Here is a 5,000-nt window from a genome sequence, read left to right as displayed (position 1 = left end):
GCTGTAGGCCTTTTTTTTCTCTCTCTCTCTCTCTCTTGTTCTAGCTTCCTTCAATGCTGGTTTTGAGATGTATAAGAGATGTAGGTCAGTAGGCAACCAATACCTACAGCCACACCACCCTGAACAAGCCCAATCTCGCCTGATCTTGGAAGATAAGCAGGGCCGGGCCTGGTTAGTACTTGGATGGGAGACCACCTGGGAATACCAGGTGCTGTAGGCCTTTTTTTTCTCTCTCTCTCTCTCTCTCTTGTTCTTGCTTCCTTCAATGCTGGTTTTGAGATGTATGAGAGATGTAGGTCAGTAGGCAACAAATACCTACAGCCACACCACCCTGAACAAGCCCAATCTTGACTGATCTTGGATGCTAAGCAGGGCCGGGCTTGGTTAGTATTTGTATGGGAGACCACCTGGGAATTCGAGGTGCTGTAAGCCTTTTTTTTTTCTCTCTCTTGTTCTTGCTTCCTTCAATGCTGGTTTTGAGATGTATAAGAGATGTAGCTCAGTAGGCAACCAATACCTACAGCCACAACACCCTGAACAAGAACAATCTCGTCTGATCTTGGAAGCTAAGCAGGGCTGGGCCTGGTTAGTACTTGGATGGGAGAGCACCTGGGAATACCAGGTGCTGTAGGCCTTTTTTTTTCTCTCTCTTGTTCTTGCTTCCTTCAATGCTGGTTTTGAGATGTATAAGAGATGTAGGTCAGTAGGCAACCAATACCTACAGACACACCACCGTGAACAAGAACAATTTCGTCTGATCTTGGAAGCTAAGCAGGGCTGGGCCTGGTTAGTACTTGGATGGGAGACCACCTGGGAATACCAGGTGCTTTAGGCCTTTTTTTTTCTCTCTCTTGTTCTTGCTTCCTTCAATGCTGGTTTTGAGATGTATAAGAGATGTAGGTCAGGAAGGAACCAATACCTACAGCCACACCACCCTGAACAAGACCAATCTCATCTGATCTTGGAAGCTAAGCAGGGCTGGGCCTGGTTAGTACTTGGATGGGAGACCACCTGGGAATACCAGGTGCCGTAGGCCTTTTTTTTTCTCTCTTGTTCTTGCTTCCTTCAATGCTGGTTTTGAGATGTATAAGAGATGTAGGTCAGTAGGCAACCAATACTTACAGCCACACCACCCTGAACAAGCCCAATCTCGTCTGATCTTGGAAGCTAAGCAGGGCCGGGAATGGTTACTACTTGGATGGGAGACCACCTGGGAATTCCAGGTGCTGTAGGCATTTTATTATTTCTCTCGTTACTGCTTCCTTCAATGCTGGTTTTGAGATGTATAAGAGATGTAGGTCAGTAAGCAACCAATACCTACAGCCACACCACCCTGAACAAGCCCAAACTCACCTGATCTTGGAAGCTAAGCAGGGCCGGGCCTGGTTAGTAGTTGGATGGGAGACCACCTCGGAATACCAGGTGCTGTAGGCCTTTTTTTTCTCTCTCTTGTTCTTGCTTCCTTCAATGCTGGTTTTGAGATGTATAAGAGATGTAGGTCAGTAGACACCCAATACCCACGGCCACACCACCCTGAACAAGCCCAAACTCGTCTGATCTCGGAAGCTAAGCAGGGCTGTGCCTGGTTAGTAGTTGGATGGGAGACCACCTGGGAATACCAGGTGCCGTAGGCCTTTTTTTGTCTCTCTCTTGTTCTTGCTTCCTTCAATGCTGGTTTTGAGATGTATAAGAGATGTAGGTCAGTAGGCAACCAATACCCATGTGATGCAACCTGGGAATTCCAGGTGCTGTAGGCCTTTTTTTTTCTCTCTCTTGTTCTTGCTTCCTTCAATGCTGGTTTTGAGATGTAGGTCAGTTGGCAACAAATACCTACAGCCACACCACACTGAGCAAGCCCAATCTCGTCTGATCTTGGAAGCTAAACAGTGTCGGGCCTGGTTAATACTTGGATGGGAGACCACCTGGAAATACCAGGTGCTGTAGGCCTTTTTTTCTCTCTCTCTTGTTCTTGCTTCCTTCAATGCTAGTTTTGAGATGTATAAGAGATGTAGGTCAGTAGGCAGCTAATACATACAGCCACACCTCCCTGAACAAGCCCAATCTTGTCTGATCTTGGAAGCTAAGCAGGGCCAGGCCTGGTTAGTACTTGGATGAGAGACTACCTGGGAATACCAGGTGCTGTAGGCCTTTTTTTTTCTCTCTTTTGTTCTTGCTTCCTTCAATGCTGGTTTTGAGATGTATAAGACATGTAGGTCAGTAGACGCCCAATACCCACGGCCACACCACTCTGAACAAGCCCAATCTCGTCTGATGTTGGAAGCTAAGCAGGGCCGTGCCTGGTTAGTACTTTGATGGGAGACCACCTGGGAATACCAGGTGCCATAGGCCTTTTTTTTCTCTCTCTTGTTCTTGCTTCCTTCAATGCTGGTTTTGAGATGTAGGTCAGTAAGCAACAAATAACTACAGCTACACCACCCTGAACAAGTCTAATCTTGTCTGATCTTGGAAACTAAGCAGGGTCGGGCCTGGTTAGTAATTGGATGGGAGACCAGCTGGGAATACCAGGTGCCATAGGCCTTTTTTTTTTCTCTCTCTTGTTCTTGCTTCTTTCAATGCTGGTTTTGAGATGTATGAGAGATGTAGGTCAGTAGGCAACTAACACCTACAGCCACACCATCCTGAACAAGCTCAATCTCGTTTCATTTTGGAAGCTAAGCAGGGCTGGGCCTGGTTAGTACTTGGATGGGAGACCACCTGGGAATACCAGGTGCCGTAGGCCTTTTTTTGTCTCTCTCTTGTTCTTGCTTCCTTCAATGCTGGTTTTGAGATGTAGGTCAGTAAGCAACAAATAACTACAGCTACACCACCCTGAACAAGTCTAATCTTGTCTGATCTTGGAAACTAAGCAGGGTCGGGCCTGGTTAGTAATTGGATGGGAGACCAGCTGGGAATACCAGGTGCCATAGGCCTTTTTTTTTTCTCTCTCTTGTTCTTGCTTCTTTCAATGCTGGTTTTGAGATGTATGAGAGATGTAGGTCAGTAGGCAACAAATACCTACAGCCACACCACCCTGAACAAGCCCAATCTTGACTGATCTTGGAAGCTAAGCAGGGCTGGGCTTGGTTAGTACTTGGATGGGAAACCACCTGGGAATTCCAGGTGCTGTAGGCATTTTTTCATTTCTCTCGTTACTGCTTCCTTCAAAGCTGGTTTTGAGATGTATAAGAGATGTAGGTCAGTAAGCAACCATTACCTACAGCCACACCACCCTGAACAAGCCCAATCTCACCTGATCTTGGAAGCTAAGCAGGGCCGGGCCTGGTTAGTACTTGGATGGGAGACCACCTGGGAGTACCAGGTGCTGTAGGCCTTTTTTTTCTCTTGTTCTTGCTGCCTTCAATGCTGGTTTTGAGATGTATAAGAGATGTAGGTCTCTAAGCAACCAACACCTACAGCGACACCACCCTGAACAAGCCAGATCTCGCCTAATCTTGGAAGCTAAGCAGGGCCAGGCCTGGTTAGTACTTGGATGGGAGATGACCTGGGAATACCAGGTGCTGTAGGCCTTTTTTTTCTCTCTCTCTTGTTCTTGCTTCCTTCAATGCTGGTTTTGAGATGTATAAGAGATGTAGGTCTGTAAGCAACCAACACCTACAGCCGCACCGCCCTGAACAAGCCCAATCTCGTCTGATCTTGGAAGTTAAGCAGGCCCGGGCCAGGTTAGTACTTGGATGGGAGACCACCTGGGAGTACCAGGTGCAGTAGGCATTTTTTTTTCTCTCTCTTGTTCTTGCTTCCTTCAATGCTGGTTTTGAGATAAATGAGAGATGTAGGTCAGTAGATAACTGATACCTACAGCTACACCACCCTAAGCAAGCCCTATCTCGCCTGATCTTGGAAGCTAAGCAGGGCCGGGCTTGGTTAGTACTTGGATGGGAGACCACCTGGGAATACCAGGTGCTGTAGGCCTTTTTTTTCTCTCTCTTGTTCTTGGTTCCTTCAAAGCTGGTTTTGAGATGTAGGTCAGTAGGCAGCAAATACCTACAGCCACACCACCCTGAACAAGCCCAATCTTGACTGATCTTGGATGCTAAGCAGGGCCGGGCTTGGTTAGTACTTGGATGGGAGACCACCTGGGAATTTGAGGTGCTGTAAGCCTTTTTTTTTTTCTCTCTCTTGTTCTTGCTTACTTCAATGCTGGTTTTGAGATGTATAAGAGATGTAGGTCAGTAGGCAACCAATACCTACAGCCATACCACCCTGAACAAGAACAATCTCGTCTGATCTTGGAAGCTAAGCAGGGCTGGGCCTGGTTAGTACTTGGATGGGAGACCACCTGCGAATTCCAGGTGCTGTAGGCATTTATTTATTTCTCTCATTACTCCTTCCTTCAATGCTGGTTTTGAGATGTATAAGAGATGTAGGTCTGTAATCAACCAACACCTACAGCCACACCACCCTGAACAAGCCAGATCTCGCCTGATCTTGCAAGCTAAGCAGGGCCAGGCCTGGTTAGTACTTGGATGGGAGACCACCTGGGAATACCAGGTGCTGTAGGCCTTTTTTTTCTCTCTCTCTTGTTCTTGCTTCCTTCAATGCTGGTTTTGAGATGTATAAGAGATGTAGGTCTGTAAGCAACCAACACCTACAGCCACACCACCCTGAACAAGCCCAATCTCGTCTGATCTTGGAAACTAAGCAGGGCCGGGCCTGGTTAGTACTTGGATGGGAGACTACCTGGGAATACCAGGTGCCGTAGGCGTTTTTTTTTCTCTCTCTTGTTCTTGCTTCCTTCAATGCTGGTTTTGAGATGAATAAGAGATGTAGGTCAGTAGATAGCCAATACCTAAAGCCACACCACCCTGAACAAGCCCAATCTTGCCTGATCTTGGAAGCTAAGCAGGGCTGGGCCTGGTTAGTAGTTGGATGGGAGACCACCTGGGAATACCAGGTGCCGTAGGCCTTTTTTTTTCTCTCTCTTGTTCTTGCTTCCTTCAATGCTGGTTTTGAGATGTAGGTCAGTATGCAACAAATACCTA

The 5,000-nt window shown here is 47.1% G+C and overlaps 3 non-coding genes and 23 pseudogenes across 3 annotated transcripts; all 26 read left to right on the top strand.

Annotated features, from left to right (window-relative positions):
* The window catches only part of LOC142127541 (5S ribosomal RNA), a 119-nt pseudogene extending 109 nt beyond the window's left edge, over positions 1-10 (top strand).
* Positions 11-101: 91 nt separating this feature from the next.
* On the top strand, positions 102-220 carry LOC142127607 (5S ribosomal RNA). Its single transcript, XR_012685393.1, has one exon. It is a non-coding gene; the product is annotated as a 5S ribosomal RNA (ribosomal RNA).
* A 93-nt stretch (positions 221-313) lies between these two features.
* Positions 314-432, top strand: LOC142127838 (5S ribosomal RNA; annotated as a pseudogene).
* An 83-nt stretch (positions 433-515) lies between these two features.
* On the top strand, positions 516-634 carry LOC142127661 (5S ribosomal RNA; annotated as a pseudogene).
* Positions 635-716: 82 nt separating this feature from the next.
* LOC142127789 (5S ribosomal RNA) lies at positions 717-835 on the top strand (annotated as a pseudogene).
* Positions 836-917: 82 nt separating this feature from the next.
* LOC142127656 (5S ribosomal RNA) lies at positions 918-1,036 on the top strand. The gene has a single exon (XR_012685397.1). It is a non-coding gene; the product is annotated as a 5S ribosomal RNA (ribosomal RNA).
* An 80-nt stretch (positions 1,037-1,116) lies between these two features.
* On the top strand, positions 1,117-1,235 carry LOC142127634 (5S ribosomal RNA; annotated as a pseudogene).
* An 80-nt stretch (positions 1,236-1,315) lies between these two features.
* LOC142127477 (5S ribosomal RNA) lies at positions 1,316-1,434 on the top strand (annotated as a pseudogene).
* Positions 1,435-1,515: 81 nt separating this feature from the next.
* Positions 1,516-1,634, top strand: LOC142127580 (5S ribosomal RNA; annotated as a pseudogene).
* Positions 1,635-1,828: 194 nt separating this feature from the next.
* Positions 1,829-1,947, top strand: LOC142127475 (5S ribosomal RNA; annotated as a pseudogene).
* An 82-nt stretch (positions 1,948-2,029) lies between these two features.
* On the top strand, positions 2,030-2,148 carry LOC142127716 (5S ribosomal RNA; annotated as a pseudogene).
* Positions 2,149-2,230: 82 nt separating this feature from the next.
* Positions 2,231-2,349, top strand: LOC142127695 (5S ribosomal RNA; annotated as a pseudogene).
* Positions 2,350-2,419: 70 nt separating this feature from the next.
* LOC142127866 (5S ribosomal RNA) lies at positions 2,420-2,538 on the top strand (annotated as a pseudogene).
* An 83-nt stretch (positions 2,539-2,621) lies between these two features.
* LOC142127686 (5S ribosomal RNA) lies at positions 2,622-2,740 on the top strand (annotated as a pseudogene).
* Positions 2,741-2,811: 71 nt separating this feature from the next.
* Positions 2,812-2,930, top strand: LOC142127865 (5S ribosomal RNA; annotated as a pseudogene).
* Positions 2,931-3,013: 83 nt separating this feature from the next.
* LOC142127482 (5S ribosomal RNA) lies at positions 3,014-3,132 on the top strand (annotated as a pseudogene).
* An 80-nt stretch (positions 3,133-3,212) lies between these two features.
* On the top strand, positions 3,213-3,331 carry LOC142127534 (5S ribosomal RNA). The gene has a single exon (XR_012685385.1). It is a non-coding gene; the product is annotated as a 5S ribosomal RNA (ribosomal RNA).
* Positions 3,332-3,408: 77 nt separating this feature from the next.
* On the top strand, positions 3,409-3,527 carry LOC142127872 (5S ribosomal RNA; annotated as a pseudogene).
* An 83-nt stretch (positions 3,528-3,610) lies between these two features.
* LOC142127488 (5S ribosomal RNA) lies at positions 3,611-3,729 on the top strand (annotated as a pseudogene).
* Positions 3,730-3,811: 82 nt separating this feature from the next.
* On the top strand, positions 3,812-3,930 carry LOC142127606 (5S ribosomal RNA; annotated as a pseudogene).
* A 70-nt stretch (positions 3,931-4,000) lies between these two features.
* LOC142127765 (5S ribosomal RNA) lies at positions 4,001-4,119 on the top strand (annotated as a pseudogene).
* Positions 4,120-4,203: 84 nt separating this feature from the next.
* LOC142127881 (5S ribosomal RNA) lies at positions 4,204-4,322 on the top strand (annotated as a pseudogene).
* An 80-nt stretch (positions 4,323-4,402) lies between these two features.
* Positions 4,403-4,521, top strand: LOC142127662 (5S ribosomal RNA; annotated as a pseudogene).
* An 83-nt stretch (positions 4,522-4,604) lies between these two features.
* Positions 4,605-4,723, top strand: LOC142127435 (5S ribosomal RNA; annotated as a pseudogene).
* Positions 4,724-4,805: 82 nt separating this feature from the next.
* Positions 4,806-4,924, top strand: LOC142127642 (5S ribosomal RNA; annotated as a pseudogene).
* Positions 4,925-4,995: 71 nt separating this feature from the next.
* The window catches only part of LOC142127787 (5S ribosomal RNA), a 119-nt pseudogene continuing 114 nt past the window's right edge, over positions 4,996-5,000 (top strand).

Source organism: Mixophyes fleayi, unplaced genomic scaffold, assembly GCF_038048845.1.
Source record: "Mixophyes fleayi isolate aMixFle1 unplaced genomic scaffold, aMixFle1.hap1 Scaffold_292, whole genome shotgun sequence".
NCBI classification, from domain to species: domain Eukaryota; kingdom Metazoa; phylum Chordata; class Amphibia; order Anura; family Limnodynastidae; genus Mixophyes; species Mixophyes fleayi.
Note: the sequence above shows the minus strand (reverse complement) of the source record. Positions and strands in the feature narration are given on the sequence as shown.